The sequence below is a fragment of the Staurois parvus genome, unplaced genomic scaffold, assembly GCF_062004578.1.
Source record: "Staurois parvus isolate SC_StPar_1 unplaced genomic scaffold, SC_StPar_1.0 ptg000832l, whole genome shotgun sequence".
NCBI classification, from domain to species: Eukaryota; Metazoa; Chordata; class Amphibia; order Anura; family Ranidae; genus Staurois; species Staurois parvus.
Window position 1 is genome coordinate 516988 of NW_028318628.1, and position 18482 is coordinate 535469.

Genomic DNA, 18482 nt, shown 5'->3' on the forward strand with positions numbered 1-18482 from the left:
CCAGCAGTGTGTGAGGAGACCTGAAAGTGGCACATGGCAGAGTGTGGCGATGGAGACAGCAGCAATGGGAGGCCGTACAGGGACCCATGAGAGACTCTGGACCTGGCAGCAGCATGAGGAAGCGGTATATAGGGGCCTATGGCAGATTAGGGGCCTGGCAGCAGCTATGGGAGGCCCGTAATCTGCCAGTACCCTATGTCAAAAAATTCTACACACCAGCAGTGTGTGAGGAGACCTGAAAGTGGCACATGGCAGAGTGTGGCGATGGAGACAGCAGCAATGGGAGGCCGTACAGGGACCCATGAGAGACTCTGGACCTGGCAGCAGCATGAGGAAGCGGTATATAGGGGCCTATGGCAGATTAGGGGCCTGGCAGCAGCTATGGGAGGCCCGTAATCTGCCAGCACCCTATGTCAAAAAATTCTACACACCAGCAGTGTGTGAGGAGACCTGAAAGTGGCACATGGCAGAGTGTGGCGATGGAGACAGCAGCAATGGGAGGCCGTACAGGGACCCATGAGAGACTCTGGACCTGGCAGCAGCATGAGGAAGCGGTATATAGGGGCCTATGGCAGATTAGGGGCCTGGCAGCAGCTATGGGAGGCCCGTAATCTGCCAGCACCCTATGTCAAAAAATTCTACACACCAGCAGTGTGTGAGGAGACCTGAAAGTGGCACATGGCAGAGTGTGGCGATGGAGACAGCAGCAATGGGAGGCCGTACAGGGACCCATGACAGACTCTGGACCTGGCAGCAGCATGAGGAAGCGGTATATAGGGGCCTATGGCAGATTAGGGGCCTGGCAGCAGCTATGGGAGGCCCGTAATCTGCCAGCACCCTATGTCAAAAAATTCTACACACCAGCAGTGTGTGAGGAGACCTGAAAGTGGCACATGGCAGAGTGTGGCGATGGAGACAGCAGCAATGGGAGGCCGTACAGGGACCCATGAGAGACTCTGGACCTGGCAGCAGCATGAGGAAGCGGTATATAGGGGCCTATGGCAGATTAGGGGCCTGGCAGCAGCTATGGGAGGCCCGTAATCTGCCAGCACCCTATGTCAAAAAATTCTACACACCAGCAGTGTGTGAGGAGACCTGAAAGTGGCACATGGCAGAGTGTGGCGATGGAGACAGCAGCAATGGGAGGCCGTACAGGGACCCATGAGAGACTCTGGACCTGGCAGCAGCATGAGGAAGCGGTATATAGGGGCCTATGGCAGATTAGGGGCCTGGCAGCAGCTATGGGAGGCCCGTAATCTGCCAGCACCCTATGTCAAAAAATTCTACACACCAGCAGTGTGTGAGGAGACCTGAAAGTGGCACATGGCAGAGTGTGGCGATGGAGACAGCAGCAATGGGAGGCCGTACAGGGACCCATGAGAGACTCTGGACCTGGCAGCAGCATGAGGAAGCGGTATATAGGGGCCTATGGCAGATTAGGGGCCTGGCAGCAGCTATGGGAGGCCCGTAATCTGCCAGCACCCTATGTCAAAAAATTCTACACACCAGCAGTGTGTGAGGAGACCTGAAAGTGGCACATGGCAGAGTGTGGCGATGGAGACAGCAGCAATGGGAGGCCGTACAGGGACCCATGAGAGACTCTGGACCTGGCAGCAGCATGAGGAAGCGGTATATAGGGGCCTATGGCAGATTAGGGGCCTGGCAGCAGCTATGGGAGGCCCGTAATCTGCCAGCACCCTATGTCAAAAAATTCTACACACCAGCAGTGTGTGAGGAGACCTGAAAGTGGCACATGGCAGAGTGTGGCGATGGAGACAGCAGCAATGGGAGGCCGTACAGGGACCCATGACAGACTCTGGACCTGGCAGCAGCATGAGGAGGCGGTATATAGGGGCCCATGGCAGATTAGGGGCCTGGCAGCAGCAATGGGAGGCCCGTAATCTGCCAGCACCCTATGTCAAAAAATTCAACACACCAGCAGTGTGAGGAGACCTGAAAGTGGCACATGGCAGAGTGTGGCTATGGAGACAGCAGCAATGGGAGGCCGTACAGGGACCCATGACACACTCTGGACTTGGCAGCAGCATGAGGAGGCGGTATAGGGGCCCATGGCAGATTAGGGGCCTGGCAGCAGCAATGGGAGGCCCGTAATCTGCCAGCACCCTATGTCAAAAAATTCTACACACCAGCAGTGTGAGGAGACCTGAAAGTGGCACATGGCAGAGTGTGGCGATGGAGACAGCAGCAATGGGAGGCCGTACAGGGACCCATGACAGACTCTGGACCTGGCAGCAGCATGAGGAGGCGGTATATAGGGGCCTATGGCAAATTAGGGGCCTGGCAGCAGCTATGGGAGGCCCGTAATCTGCCAGCACCCTATGTCAAAAAACTGAACACACCAGCAGTGTGTGAGGAGACCTGAAAGTGGCACATGGCAGAGTGTGGCGATGGAGACAGCAGCAATGGGAGGTCTCCCATTGTCCCAACATGGCCCAAATAGTCCCAACATGGGCCCCCTGGCCACGCTTGACTTTCTGGCCACATAGTCGACATACGGCTACGTTTACTTCCTCGGGCGGCTTGACGAAAAATTGCCACACCGCCGAGTAGGAAACTTTGCCCCCGATACTCCTCACTGGCTGACTGCTGCTTCCTCCGTGCACACCGGCACCACTACTGGCCGTGGTGGTAGGCTGCAGTGGAGCTGGTGCTCTACTCCGTGGCCGTTTGGCTCCACTGACACTGCTTCCACTGACACTGCTGCGACCCTCCTGCTGTCTCCTGGGCAACCCACCGACTGTTTCGCTCACTGCCAAGCTGCCACCCTCTTCTCCTGATGATGCGGAAGAAATTGCCTGATGACGACGAGGCTGCCAAGTGCGATCAACCTCCTCATCATCAAGTAGGGTCTCCGCCTCACTACTAGCCCCCTCGGCTGCGTCTGGGTCAGGAGACAGACCTGTCTCTAGACCGGCTACCGGGCCACTCTCCTCGCCACTACTTCTTCGCCTAGCTGCTGAAAAGGCGGATGTCTCCCCCCGTTCCTGACCGCCCTCTGTTAGCTCTTCCTCACTGTACAGTGGGGCTGAGCCCACAGCATGCGATACTTCGCTTGGTGAGGGAACACCAAAGGACAGGGGCAGGTAGAGGACACGTGATTTCAGTGGGCTAGGTCCCGGGCCATGCCAACTAACGGTTGTGTCTGACGTACCCACCGACCGTTGGCTGTAGGTGTCAGAGGTGACCTGGGAAGAGGAAGACGACCGAGCCAACCAATCGACGACGGCAGGGTTGTCGGTGGAGACACGACCGCTGGATGACACCGGGAGCACTGGCCTCTGGCTGCGAATAGTGCTGCCTCGACCCCTTCCTCTGCTGCCACGTCTGCTCGCTCCTAAAACATTGCCTCCTCTGCCACTCCTCTGCATGTTGTCTGACATACTCTTTAATTAAACGATTATGTGTCCCTGAGTAACAATTCTGTGTCCCTGAGTAACAATTCTGTGTCTGTGCGAGTAACAATTCTGTGGCCCTAAGTAACAGTTCTGTGGCCCTCAGTAACAATTCTGTGTCCCTGATTAACGTTTCTGTGGCCCCAAGTAACAGTTCTGTGGCCCTCAGTAACAATTCTGTGTCTGTGCGAGTAACAATTCTGTGTCTGTGCGAGTAACAATTCTGTGGCCCTAAGTAAAGTTTCTGTGGCCCTAAGTAACAATTCTCTGGCACTCAGTAACAATTCTGTCTGTCCCTGAGTAACAATTCTCTGGCACTCAGTAACAATTCTGTCTGTCCCTGAGTAAAAATTCTGTGGCCCTAAGTAAAGTTTCTGGGGCCCTGAGTAACAATTATCTGGCACTCAGTAACAATTCTGTCTGTCCCTGAGTAACAATTCTCTGGCACTCAGTAACAATTCTGTCTGTCCCTGAGTAAAAATTCTCTGGCCCTAAGTAAAGTTTCTGTGGCCCTGAGTAACAATTCTCTGGCACTCCGTAACAATTCTGTCTGTCCCTGAGTAACAATTCTCTGGCACTCAGTAACAATTCTGTCTGTCCCTGAGTAAAAATTCTGTGGCCCTAATTAAAGTTTCTGTGGCCCTAAGTAACAATTCTCTGGCACTCAGTAACAATTCTGTCTGTCCCTGAGTAACAATTCTCTGGCACTCTGTAACAATTCTGTCTGTCCCTGAGTAACAATTCTCTGGCACTCAGTAACAATTCTGTCTGTCCCTGAGTAAAAATTCTGTGGCCCTAATTAAAGTTTCTGTGGCCCTAAGTAACAATTCTCTGGCACTCAGTAACAATTCTGTCTGTCCCTGAGTAACAATTCTCTGGCACTCCGTAACAATTCTGTCTGTCCCTGAGTAAAAATTCTGTGGCCCTAAGTAAAGTTTCTGTGGCCCTGAGTAACAATTCTCTGGCACTCCGTAACAATTCTGTCTGTCCCTGAGTATGAATTCCGTGGCCCTAACTAGCGTTTCTTTGTCCCTAAGTAAAGTTTCTGTGGCCCTCAGTAACAGTTCTGTGTCTGTGCGAGTAACAATTCTGTGTCTGTGCGAGTAACAATTCTGTGGCCCTAAGTAAAGTTTCTGTGGCCCTAAGTAACAATTCTCTGGCACTCCGTAACAATTCTGTCTGTCCCTGAGTAACAATTCTCTGGCACTCAGTAACAATTCTGTCTGTCCCTGAGTAAAAATTCTGTGGCCCTAAGTAAAGTTTCTGTGGCCCTGAGTAACAATTCTCTGGCACTCCGTAACAATTCTGTCTGTCCCTGAGTAACAATTCTCTGGCACTCAGTAACAATTCTGTCTGTCCCTGAGTAAAAATTCTGTGGCCCTAAGTAAAGTTTCTGTGGCCCTAAGTAACAATTCTCTGGCACTCAGTAACAATTCTGTCTGTCCCTGAGTAACAATTCTCTGGCACTGAGTAACAATTCTGTCTGTCCCTGAGTAAAAATTCTGTGGCCCTAATTAAAGTTTCTGTGGCCCTAAGTAACAATTCTCTGGCACTCAGTAACAATTCTGTCTGTCCCTGAGTAACAATTCTCTGACACTCCGTAACAATTCTGTCTGTCCCTGAGTAACAATTCTCTGGCACTCAGTAACAATTCTGTCTGTCCCTGAGTAAAAATTCTGTGGCCCTAAGAAAAGTTTCTGTGGCCCTGAGTAACAATTCTCTGGCACTCCGTAACAATTCTGTCTGTCCCTGAGTATGAATTCCGTGGCCCTAACTAGCGTTTCTTTGTCCCTAAGTAAAGTTTCTGTGGCCCTCAGTAACAGTTCTGTGTCTGTGCGAGTAACAATTCTGTGTCTGTGCGAGTAACAATTCTGTGGCCCTAAGTAAAGTTTCTGTGGACCTAAGTAACAATTCTCTGGCACTCCGTAACAATTCTGTCTGTCCCTGAGTAACAATTCTCTGGCACTCAGTAACAATTCTGTCTGTCCCTGAGTAAAAATTCTGTGGCCCTAAGTAAAGTTTCTGTGGCCCTGAGTAACAATTCTCTGGCACTCCGTAACAATTCTGTCTGTCCCTGAGTAACAATTCTCTGGCACTCAGTAACAATTCTGTCTGTCCCTGAGTAAAAATTCTGTGGCCCTAAGTAAAGTTTCTGTGGCCCAGAGTAACAATTCTCTGGCACTCCGTAACAATTCTGTCTGTCCCTGAGTATGAATTCTGTGGCCCTAACTAGCGTTTCTTTGTCCCTAAGTAACAGTTCTGTGGCCCTGAGTAACAATTCTGTGTCTGTGCGAGTAACAATTCTGTGGCCCTAAGTAACAGTTCTGTGGCCCTCAGTAACAGTTCTGTGTCTGTGCGAGTAACAATTCTGTGTCTGTGCGAGTAACAATTCTGTGGCCCTAAGTAACAGTTCTGTGGCCTTCAGTAACAATTCTGTGTCTGTGCGAGTAACAATTCTGTGTCTGTGCGAGTAACAATTCTGTGGCCCTAAGTAAAGTTTCTGTGGCCCTAAGTAACAATTCTCTGGCACTCAGTAACAATTCTGTCTGTCCCTGAGTAACAATTCTCTGGCACTCAGTAACAATTCTGTCTGTCCCTGAGTAAAAATTCTGTGGCCCTAAGTAAAGTTTCTGTGGCCCTAAGTAACAATTCTCTGGCACTCAGTAACAATTCTGTCTGTCCCTGAGTAACAATTCTCTGGCACTGAGTAACAATTCTGTCTGTCCCTGAGTAAAAATTCTGTGGCCCTAATTAAAGTTTCTGTGGCCCTAAGTAACAATTCTCTGGCACTCAGTAACAATTCTGTCTGTCCCTGAGTAACAATTCTCTGACACTCCGTAACAATTCTGTCTGTCCCTGAGTAACAATTCTCTGGCACTCAGTAACAATTCTGTCTGTCCTTGAGTAAAAATTCTGTGGCCCTAAGTAAAGTTTCTGTGGCCCTGAGTAACAATTCTCTGGCACTCCGTAACAATTCTGTCTGTCCCTGAGTATGAATTCCGTGGCCCTAACTAGCGTTTCTTTGTCCCTAAGTAAAGTTTCTGTGGCCCTCAGTAACAGTTCTGTGTCTGTGCGAGTAACAATTCTGTGTCTGTGCGAGTAACAATTCTGTGGCCCTAAGTAAAGTTTCTGTGGCCCTAAGTAACAATTCTCTGGCACTCCGTAACAATTCTGTCTGTCCCTGAGTAACAATTCTCTGGCACTCAGTAACAATTCTGTCTGTCCCTGAGTAAAAATTCTGTGGCCCTAAGTAAAGTTTCTGTGGCCCTGAGTAACAATTCTCTGGCACTCCGTAACAATTCTGTCTGTCCCTGAGTAACAATTCTCTGGCACTCAGTAACAATTCTGTCTGTCCCTGAGTAAAAATTCTGTGGCCCTAAGTAAAGTTTCTGTGGCCCAGAGTAACAATTTTCTGGCACTCCGTAACAATTCTGTCTGTCCCTGAGTATGAATTCTGTGGCCCTAACTAGCGTTTCTTTGTCCCTAAGTAACAGTTCTGTGGCCCTGAGTAACAATTCTGTGTCTGTGCGAGTAACAATTCTGTGGCCCTAAGTAACAGTTCTGTGGCCCTCAGTAACAGTTCTGTGTCTGTGCGAGTAACAATTCTGTGTCTGTGCGAGTAACAATTCTGTGGCCCTAAGTAACAGTTCTGTGGCCTTCAGTAACAATTCTGTGTCTGTGCGAGTAACAATTCTGTGTCTGTGCGAGTAACAATTCTGTGGCCCTAAGTAAAGTTTCTGTGGCCCTAAGTAACAATTCTCTGGCACTCAGTAACAATTCTGTCTGTCCCTGAGTAACAATTCTCTGGCACTCAGTAACAATTCTGTCTGTCCCTGAGTAAAAATTCTGTGGCCCTAAGTAAAGTTTCTGTGGCCCTAAGTAACAATTCTCTGGCACTCAGTAACAATTCTGTCTGTCCCTGAGTAACAATTCTCTGGCACTGAGTAACAATTCTGTCTGTCCCTGAGTAAAAATTCTGTGGCCCTAATTAAAGTTTCTGTGGCCCTAAGTAACAATTCTCTGGCACTCAGTAACAATTCTGTCTGTCCCTGAGTAACAATTCTCTGGCACTCAGTAACAATTCTGTCTGTCCCTGAGTAACAATTCTGTGGCCCTAATAACGTTTCTGTGGCCCTAAGTAACAATTCTCTGGCACTGAGTAACAATTCTGTCTGTCCCTGATTATGAATTCTGTGGCCCTAACTAGCGTTTCTTTGTCCCTAAATAACGATTCTGTGGCCCTCATTAACAAGTCTGTGTCCCTGAGTAATGGTTCTCTGTCCCTAAGTAACTTTTCTCTGTCCCCAATTATCGTTTCTGTGGCCCTAACTCTGTCCCTGTCCCTAGTACAGAGCGGTCTGCCTCTGTTCAATAACTGCAGGCAAATGAAGAATTCCAAAATGGCCGCTATTTATAGCTCGACCATTACACAGTGCTGGCTGGCTGGCTGCTGATAGGCTGATGCGATCACATGTAGTTGAGGAATGCATTATGGGTCAGCGCGCCTTGTCTGCGCGCCTTCCCAGACATCCCCGCTCCGTCGCCGCACATGTCAGCCGCCATTTTCTGAAAAATTTCGATTCGCGCGTCCGAATTAGGCTATTTTTCGGATTCGGCACGAATCGAAATTTTTCCGATATTCGACTCGAATTCCACTTCGGATACTTCGATTCGCTCATCTCTAGTCATTGTCTTGCTACAGAATAAATTTGGGGCCAATCACATGCCTCCCTGATGGTATGGTATGATGAATAGGTATCTGCCTGTATTTCTCAGCATTGAAAACACCATTGATCCTGACCGAATCTCCAACTTAATTTGCAGAAATTCAGCCCCATAGTTGCAAGGAACCTCCACCATGCTTCACTATTGCCTACAAACATTTATTATTTGTACCGCACTCCAGCCATTCAGCAAACAAACTGCTTCCAGCTACAGCCAAATATTTCAAATTGTGATTCATCAGTCCAGTGCACCTGCTGTAATTTTTCTGCACCCCAGTTCTATATTTTCATGCCTAGTTCAGTTGCTTAGCCTTGTTTCCACATCAGAGATAAGGTTTTTGTTTCCCCAATTCTTCCATAAAGGCCACTTCTGGCCTTACGTCTCTGGACTGCAAATGGGTGTACCTGAATCCCAATGGTTTCCGCCAGTTCTGTGCAGATAGCTCTGCTAGACATCTTCCTATGTTGCCTGTTTATTTGTGCTTTTTTAAAAGAGCTTGAACAGCACATCTTGAAACCCCAATCTGCTTTGAAATCTTTGCCTGGGAGAGATCTTGCTGATGCAATATAACTACTTTGTTGCTGTGCTCAGTCTTACCATGGTGTATGACCTGTGACATAAAACTGTCTTCCACAACCTCACCTTAGTAGCAGAGTTTGTCTGTTCCTCACCCAGTTTTAAGCCTCCTACATAGCAGTTTCTCTTTCAATTAATGACTGTGTTTCAGCCTACATATGAAATTGATGATCAAGCACCTGCTTGAAATAGTTGGTTAATAATATACCTGACAATTATCCAACAAAATCCCTGACTTTGTGCAGGTGTACAAAGCAGGGGCGGACTGACCATTTGGAAACTCGGGCACTGCCCGAGGGCCCGTGGACAATGGGGGGCCTCATGAGATATCTCTGGTACCTTTTTCATAGGCTTTTTTGAGTTTGGGCAAGGACACAGGGGCCCCATGATCCCCTATTGCCCGGGGGCCCCATGAGTTGTAAGTTCACCCCTGGTACAAAGTTGATGCTGGTTTGAAGCCAAAAAGGTAGTCACACCAAATATTGATTTGATTTAGATTTTTATTTTGCTCTCTTACTTCCATTTTGTAAATTGATATGAATATACAGTTAAAAATGTATCATTTTTTAAAGCATTCTTACTTTAGAGCATTTCTTCACACCTGCTTAAAACATTTGCACATTACTGTATATTCTGGTAATGGCCTGCCCTGCAACCATTCTGGCAACCAGTCCTAGAGATCATACAAAAAACTACAGGTTTCTCTCTGTCTGACAACCCAGCATCAGTACTCCCCCATCTAACTTTGATGTATAGTAAGAGATACAAGAAATCCATGATTATTCAGTTATTAAATGTGGCAAATACTTGTATCCCCAGCTCTTGGAAATGCTAGTCTCCACCAACTCTGGGACAGTAGTTTGCCAGAGTGAATGATATGCAAGAAATGGAAGAACTCACAGCAGCCCTCAAGGACAGGATCTCAGACCAGAAGAAAAAACAAAACTATTAGAAAGAATTCAAATTCTCCTCTAGGTACAAACAAATGCTGCCAAGTCCTCAATACACAGGCAAGGGCTGCTTCTCTGATTTGCATCTGATCAGAGGCTGAAAGTTCACAGAAGTTGTGGTCTACACCTGACCTTTAACCAAGCTGACTTTGCGATGAGACACAGCCCTCTTCCCAGTTCCTTCCCCACTTTCTCTTTTTTTGTTCTTTTTCCCTCGCTACAGGTCAAAGCCCCCTGTATTGACAGATACGTTTGTACCCCATTTCGTTCATTTTTTTTAGGACCCTATTTTTCCCAGTTCTGGGATATCTCCCTGGACACTCTTTGATCCCTTATTATGTGTAAAAAAAAATGGGTATCGTTGCGAAACATGGAAAACCTAATGATCATTACCTGTGTACAACTTCCATATTGATTGTAAGAAATTTAGGATGCTAAAAGGCACTGGGATTGATTTACTAAAAATGTAGAGTGCAAAAACAGGTGCAGCTATGCAATGGTAGCCAATTATCTTCTAACTTCAGCTTGTTCAACTGAAGCCTAGTACACACGGGCCGAATGTCAGGCAGCATCGGTTCATTCAATAGAAAACGGCCGATATGCGGGCTATGTGTATAGCAGCTGGTGCGACAGAAGCTGACAGTTCATCAGGATTCTGTCAAAGGGGCATTACTGAAACAGGTTTGCCGATTGGCTCCCGATCAGCGCTCTCAGCCAATGGCTGAGAGTGCTGACTGGAGTGTTCTGGTGGGGGGGCTGTCCCCCTTGTCAGAACACAATAACACGGCAAGGGAGATCATTGTATTAACATTGGATTGGTAGTACAGCGGCTCCTCCTGAGCTGTCAGTTTTTTATTTCGTTCAGACCCCTGGGTTGGACGAAAAAAAACTAGCAGTGAGTACAAGTCTTAAGCTTTCAAAAAAACTAGAAGCTGATTGCTTCTTCAAAAGAATTTTAACAGCTATATTGTCTAGTCCCCTTGTAGTTCCTAGTTATCTCTTGTGGTACATTGTCATTGTTAAAAACAAAATACAAAAAATTCAAAGATAATACAATACAGTCCAACAAGGACACAAAAGAGATAAAAAAAGATCAACAAATTCCATTACCAGGCCACCCATTATATGGCTACATACTCACATTGCAACTCTATATTATTCCGTTTTTCAATACCAATCTCTGCATGCTAACATATATCATAAGGTGTAAGAACCAGAGAGACCCATCACCACATCTATTATACAGTCTCCTACCCTGTCCGCATATTTTCCCATTAGTACCTTGGTTGTGTTTCTCCAACTAACAAGACCAGATTTTCACATATTTCTTCCTACACCCTCTACATTGATATGTACGTTTCTCTAGCTACAAGACCATCTTTATTTTTGCCAGCCATTCACTAACTAATGTTAGAGCTTAAGTTACCCAATTTCTTTCAATAAGCTTTATAGCCACAAATAATAGTTGCATCTCGGCTATATAATATTTAGAATTATCTATATCCAAAATACCCCAAGATAGACCCCAAGGAGACAGGGCAGCTAGCCTCCCCATTTTCCTTCCTGGGATTTATTGCTAGGTACTTTCTTCTTCCATATTAATTTCCTAAAATACTCCACAAATTTTTTTAAAAACAGCCACCAGTATTTAAAAATAAAGCAACTTAGGCATTCACGGTTTTTTAAACAAATCTGTTCTGCCTATCACCAATATAGGAAGACTGCACCATACATTACCTTTGCTCTTAATTTACCCACTTATAGTTGGATATATTCCTAAATGCACCTAATATTAGGTACCTAAAAATATTTAAAAGCTGACACTACTTTAATGTGAGACATATGTTCATATAACTCATTCAAAAAGGGGTCTACAGGATGAAATACTGGCTTGTCCCAGTTGATATGTAGACCTGAGTACCAGCCAAACTCCTCAATCAAGGACATTGCATGTTCAGGACAGGACTGAATATCCTACAGCAGATTAACCAGCATACATGGCTGTTGTTTCCTCTTCCACACCCCTTCTGAATCCTATAATATTAGTTAAATACTTAATCAACTCTGCTGATAGCGCTATTGTTAAACAGAACAGTAATGGAGAAAGAAGGAATCCCTGTTGGGTGCCTCAATGTGCAGCAAAGAAAGAAAAGTACATTTAATTCACTCAACACATGCCCAAAACAGAATCTACCAAGAACTGTGCAAAGGTAGTCCCACTCAATGCTATCAAATACTTTTGCAGCATCCAGCGACAGTAGGGCTCTATTCCCATTATTTTCTACAGGGACCTGTGGGTTTAAAATAACCTTACAAATATTATAAGCAGTAGATTTATCAGGCATAAAGCCTGTCTGATCTGGATGGACAAGAGTTGTTACTACTGTAGTCAACCTAGTGGTCAGGACCTTAGCCAAAATCTTAATATCTGTATTTAAGAGTGAGATTTAATGGTAGGAATCCACCAACAGTGGATCTTTATCCTTCTTAGGCTATGATAGCTTCCCTCATGGAGGAAGCACTGCTACGTAAAATACATGATTTAAAGTATGTAAAATAGTAGGTAACAAAACCTCTCCATACTGTTTATATACTGTATCACAATAAAATAAATAATAATAGAAAAACTTGCCACTGCAGCCTCCAACTCTTCAAGCGGCAGAAGAGAGTCCAGCAACACACTCTGTTCCTGAGATTATTATTATACAGGATTTCTATAGCGCCAACAGTTTGCGCAGTGCTTTACAATATAAGGGAGACAGTACAATTACAATACATTTCAGTACAGAAGGAATAGGAGGGCCCTGCTCGTGGAGCTTACAATCTAAAGGAAGAGATAGACATGGAAGCACCACTACTTGAAAATAGTGTTCCAGAATGGCCATAGAGTAGACCACCCTTGTGGCATATAGATTATGATAGAATTCCTGAAATATTGTCACAGCACAGTGGTTTAGCACTTCCACCTGGCAGCACCAGGGTCTTTGGTTTGAATCCCAACCATGGCACTACCTGCCTGGAGTTTGCATGTTCTCCCTGTGCCTGTGTGGGTTTCCTCTCATACTCCAAAGACATGTTGGCAGGTTCATTTGATCCTATTTACTTGGCCCTAGTATGTGTGAATTTGAGTTAAGGACCTTAGATTGTAAAGTCCTTGATGACAGGAACTGAGAATGTACAATAGATTAGTAACGTTCTGTGTAAATTGATGGTGCTGTATAGATACCTGTAATAAATAATAAGAATCATTAGTCACTTGACTATCCCTGTCTGTTAAAGCTCATATATACATTTTTTCTTGTTGTGACCTTGCTATTTGGGCCAGGAGAGAGCCAGTGTTCACTCCTTCCAACCAATATTGATGATTCTGAAAAGATTGCATATTATGGATTCTTTACAATATCAGTCTCTAAATATTTTTGGGCTTGGGTCTAAGCCAATAGCTTATCAGGGCAAGGGTCAGAAATGTACATGGCTTCTGCATCTCTCATATCTTGTCTAGAAGTTCCTTCCCTTACCATACTAGCTGCTGGAATTGTGTTTATCTCCTTAGATGCTATTCCTCTAGGACAGTGGTTGGCAAGCCGCGGCTCGCGAGCCACATGCGGCTCTTTACACGCTTTAATGCGGCTCTTGTGTGCCGGGCGCCCGCTCCCCTCCCTCCTCTCGGGCGGCAGGGACTCTGCAGCGTGATCCAAAAAAAAAACAGCCAGGGCAGCGCGCTCAAATGCAATGATTGGCTAGTCTCGTTGCCACTCACATCCTGATAGCCAGTGATTGGCTGTCAGGATGTGTGTAGGCGGGGCAGCATGACGAACGTGAGAGGAGCTAGGCTCCTCTCACAGTCCGCCCTGAAGACCGGAACGGCGCGGGAACACGGCGAGAGGAACGCGCGGAGCAAAGGTAAGTGAATTGACACAGGGGGGACTTGGCTTACTACTTGCTACTTACTTACTACTACTATATGAGGGATGAATTAATATGGGGGATGAATTACTATAGGGGGGATGAATTACTATGGGGGATGAATTACTATATGGGGGATGAATTACTATGGGGGATGAATTACTATGGGGGATGAATTACTATATGGGGGATGAATTACTATATGAGGGATGAATTAATATGGGGGATGAATTACTATAGGGGGGATGAATTACTATATGGGGGATGAATTACTATATGGGGGATGAATTACTATAGGGGGGATGAATTACTATATGGGGGATGAATTACTATAGGGGGGATGAATTACTATAGGGGGGATGAATTACTATATGGGGGATGAATTACTATATGGGGGATGAATTACTATGGGGGATGAATTACTATATGGGGATGAATTACTATGGGGGATGAATTACTATATGGGGGATGAATTACTATATGGGGGATGAATTACTATGGGGGATGAATTACTATATGGGGGATGAATTACTATGGGGGATGAATTACTATGGGGGATGAATTACTATGGGGGATGAATTACTATATGGGGGATGAATTACTATATGGGGGATGAATTACTATGGGGGGATGAATTACTATATGGGGGATGAATTACTATGGGGGATGAATTACTATATGGGGGATGAATTACTATGGGGGATGAATTACTATGGGGGATGAATTACTATATGGGGGATGAATTACTATGGGGGATGAATTACTATATGGGGGATGAATTAATATGGGGGATGAATTACTATAGGGGGGATGAATTACTATGGGGGATGAATTACTATGGGGGATGAATTACTATATGGGGGATGAATTACTATGGGGGATGAATTACTATATGGGGGATGAATTACTATATGGGGGATGAATTACTATGGAGGATGAATTACTATATGGGGGATGAATTACTATGGGGGATGAATTACTATATGGGGGATGAATTACTATGGGGGATGAATTACTATATGGGGGATGAATTACTATGGGGGATGAATTACTATAAAAACTTATTGAAACTAAAAACAGTGTACCATCCTATGTATTTTCAGTTTTAAAAATGTGGCTCTCAAAATAAATTTCAATCGTGGTTTTGGCGAGATTTGGCTCAGTTGAAAAAAAAGGTTGCCCACCACTGCTCTAGGATATGCCTTCATAGCATCCCATGGCCTTTAATTTAGCCATGTGCAGGCCTGGACTGGCCATTGGGCACAGCAGGCATTTACCCAGTAGGCAAAGCCAGCTCAGGGCCAGTATAGCAGACAGGAGGGACTCACAGGCTGGCTTTCCTTTCCTTCGCACTGCCGTGATAACTGCTGCCCTCAGCCTCACACTGATGTGCCTGTTTAGAGGAGTTGGACTGACTGATAAACATTAGTCAAGTCAAGAGTGTGATCCCTTGTCACAGATTCTTCTGCTCCCAGGACAGGGAATTAGACGCCTTCTACCGTTCATCCAGGTGAGTGTCTGCTATGGGCTGGACACATCTGAACAAGGTCCAGATGATCACACATTTAAAGCCACATAGTACACTTGTATTTGATTGCTTTGTGAGTGTCAGGATTATTTACTAAATCAAGTAGCCATGTGCCAAGTGTTGTTATCCATAGCAGCCAATCAGTCTGTACCGTACATTGTCATCAGCTTCAACTGATGGGCTTTTGTATATGTGCATATCATCATTGTTTATTATATTCTGGCTAAATGGTTAGCACTTCTGCCCAGCAGTCCTAGGGTCGTTGGTTCAAATCCCAACCACGGCACCACCTGCCTGGAGTTTGCATGTTCTCCCTGTGCTTGTGTGGGTTTCCTCCGGGTACTCCGGTTTCCTCCCACACTCCAAAGACATGCTGGTAGGTGAATTGGTTCCTGTCTAAATTGACCCTAATATGTGTATGTATGAATGTGAGTTAGGGACCTTAGATTGTACGCCCCTTGAGGGTTAGGGACTGATGTGAATGTACAATATATATGTAAAGCACTGCGTAAATTGACGGCGCTATATAAGTACCTGAAATAAATAAATAAAATATTCTATATTGCTGTTTATTATATAAGTCCTTTGGTGTTTGTAACTTTGCCATGTTATGTGACAACTGAATTCATTCTAAATGTTACAATGAATGCATACAATTGTTGTTATATGTTGTTTGCCGATAAGCAAAATGGGGGAATTTCCTAAAATTGGAGCAGGCAGAGGAGAATCTATCAAAACTGGAGCAGCCTAAATCAGGAACAGTTGTGCATGGCAACCAATCAACTTCTAGAATTCATCAACAACACTTAACTCAACAAGTTGAATCTAGAAGCTGATCGGTTACTATGCATAGCTGCACCAGATGCTATAGGAGGAACTTATCACAACCAATCAGATTCTATCTTTTATTGTCAAAGTTTAATTCAGCAAGCTGAAGCTAGAAGCTGATTGGTTACAATGCACAACTGCTTTGGATTTTTGGTTGTTCCAGTTTTGATACATTCCCCACCTTATAACCTGGAGCAACTGTGCATAGTAACCAGTCAGCTTCTAGCTTCTGCTTGTTCAGTTAAGCTTGGAAATGAAATCTAGAAGCTGATCAGATGCCATACACAGCTGCTCCAGTCTTAGTAAATTTCTCTCAATATATACAATATAGACAAGAATTTTGGGACGCCTGCCTTTACATACACGTGAACTTTAATGGCATCCCAGTCTTAGTCCATAGGATTCAATATTGAGTTGGCCCACCCTTTGCAGCTATACCAGCTTCAACTGTTCTGGGAAGGCTGTCCATGAGGTATAGGAGTGTGTCTATGGGAATGTTTGACCATTTTTCCAGAAGCGCATTTGTGAGATCAGGCACTGATGTCGAAATGAGAAGGCCTGGCTCACAGTCTCCACTCTAATGCATCCCAAAGGTGTTCTATCGGGTTGAAGTCAGGACTCTATGCAGGTCAATCAAGTTCCTTCACCCCAAACTCGCTCAACCATGTCTTTACGGACCTTGCTTTGTACACTGGTGTGCAGTCATGTTGGAACAGGAAGGGGCCATCCCCAAACTGTTCCCACAAAGTTGGGAGCATGAAATTGTCTAAAATGTCTTGGTATGCTGACGCCTTAAAAGTTCACTTCACTGGAACTAAGGGGCCAAGCCCAACCCCTGAAAAACAACCCTACACCATAATCCCCCCTCCACCAAACTTTACACTTGGCACAATGCAGTCAGGCAAGTACCATTCTCCTGACAACTGCCAAACCCAGACACGTCCATTGGATTGCCAGACAGAGAAGCGTGATTTGTCACTCCAGAGAACACTTCTTCACTGCTCTAGAGTCCAGTGGTGGCGTGCTTTACACCAATGCATCCAAAGCTTTGCATTGCACTTGGTGATGTAAGGCTTGGATGCAGCTGCTCGGCCATAGAAACCCATTTCATGAAGCTCTCTACACACTGTTGCTATGCTAATCTGAAGGCCACGCAAAGTCTGGAGGTCTTTAGCTATTGACTCAGCAGACAGTTGGTGACTTGTTATTATACCACTAGCAGTTGACCGTGGAATATTTAGTAGCAAGAAAATTTCATGGATGGACTTATTACACAGGTGGCAACCTATCACAGTACCACGCTTCAATTCACTGAGCTCTGGAGAGTGACCCATTCTTTCACAAATGTTTGTAGAAGCAGTCTGCATGCCTAGGTGGTTGATTTTATCCAATGATTTGGAGGGGTGTCCCAATATGTTTGGCAATACAGTATAGTGTATGTATTAATGTATATTCCAAGAATGGAAAGTCCCTCTCTCTCCTTATCTGACACTGTCTGTCTCTCTCTCTCTCCTCCTCTTTCTTCCACTAAATAATGCAGGGGGGTGTAATTATGTAGAGGTGTGTGTGTTTGTCTGTTTCCCCCCTCCCATCCACCCAATTATTCTTCTTTTTTAACTCCCCCACCTGCCATTTTAGAGTGGGCAACACAGTCTAAAATGCTGAGGAATATTTTTTGTCCCAGTCCAGGCCTAGCCATTTGCATATCTTTATAATGTTGATTGAAGATGAGAAAGTGGTTGCCGTGCTAGGAACATCATCCACCTGTTACAGTCAATCTTACAAAGTTAACTTAAGATTAAAATGAACAATATACAAAATATGTATAACATCCGGCCCAAGTTTCCAAATGGTCAGTCCGCCCCTGGTCTTGCGGCTTCACAGACAGTTACCTACTGCACATGCACGAAGCGCACTGCGCTTTGTGTATGGGCCACAGTCCTCTGGGACCTGTGAAGTGTCCCAGAGGGCTGCAAGGGGCCAAACATCCGGCTCAGTTCGTGACGGCGGTGCCATATACCCCATATTCATTCACATGGGGTGGGAGGCCGGGAACTGGGGGCCCCCTTGTTAAGGGGGGCTTCCAGATTCTGATAAGGCCCCCACCCACAGACCCCCACAACCACCAGCCAGGGTTGTGGGGGAAGAGGTCCTTGTCTCCATCAATATGGGGACAAGGTGCTTCGGTTATGCTGTGGGTATTCTATGCGGTATCTTGCCGCATACTTGGATGCGGTAAGATGCCGCCTAGTGAATTGTCCCCAGCAAGTTTGTTACTCATAAGAGCTATATCAGTTTTTGAATGTTAGTACATTACTTTTCTTTAAAAAATATTTTTTTCTGGTTTTACACTATGTTTGTCTTTCTATTCTTCTTTAATATATGAATTTTGAGAATGGAGGGGTGATTAAGGATATCACTATCATCTATAGTTGAGAAGGATCTTTGTCATATCTAACCATTTGTGGACTATCTAAGGGTGGATTCCTGTGAGATCATAGTACTGAAGTCTGTCTGACTTCTTTTTAAATAGAGGGTCATTTCCAACTGTGCTTT

At 45.3% G+C, this 18482-nt stretch overlaps 1 protein-coding gene across 1 annotated transcript in view; it reads right to left on the reverse strand.

The window, feature by feature from the left end:
* ALPK3 (alpha kinase 3) overlaps nt 1-18482 on the reverse strand; it is a 185019-nt gene that overhangs the window by 100682 nt on the left and 65855 nt on the right. The gene's annotated exons all lie outside the window — the stretch shown is intronic.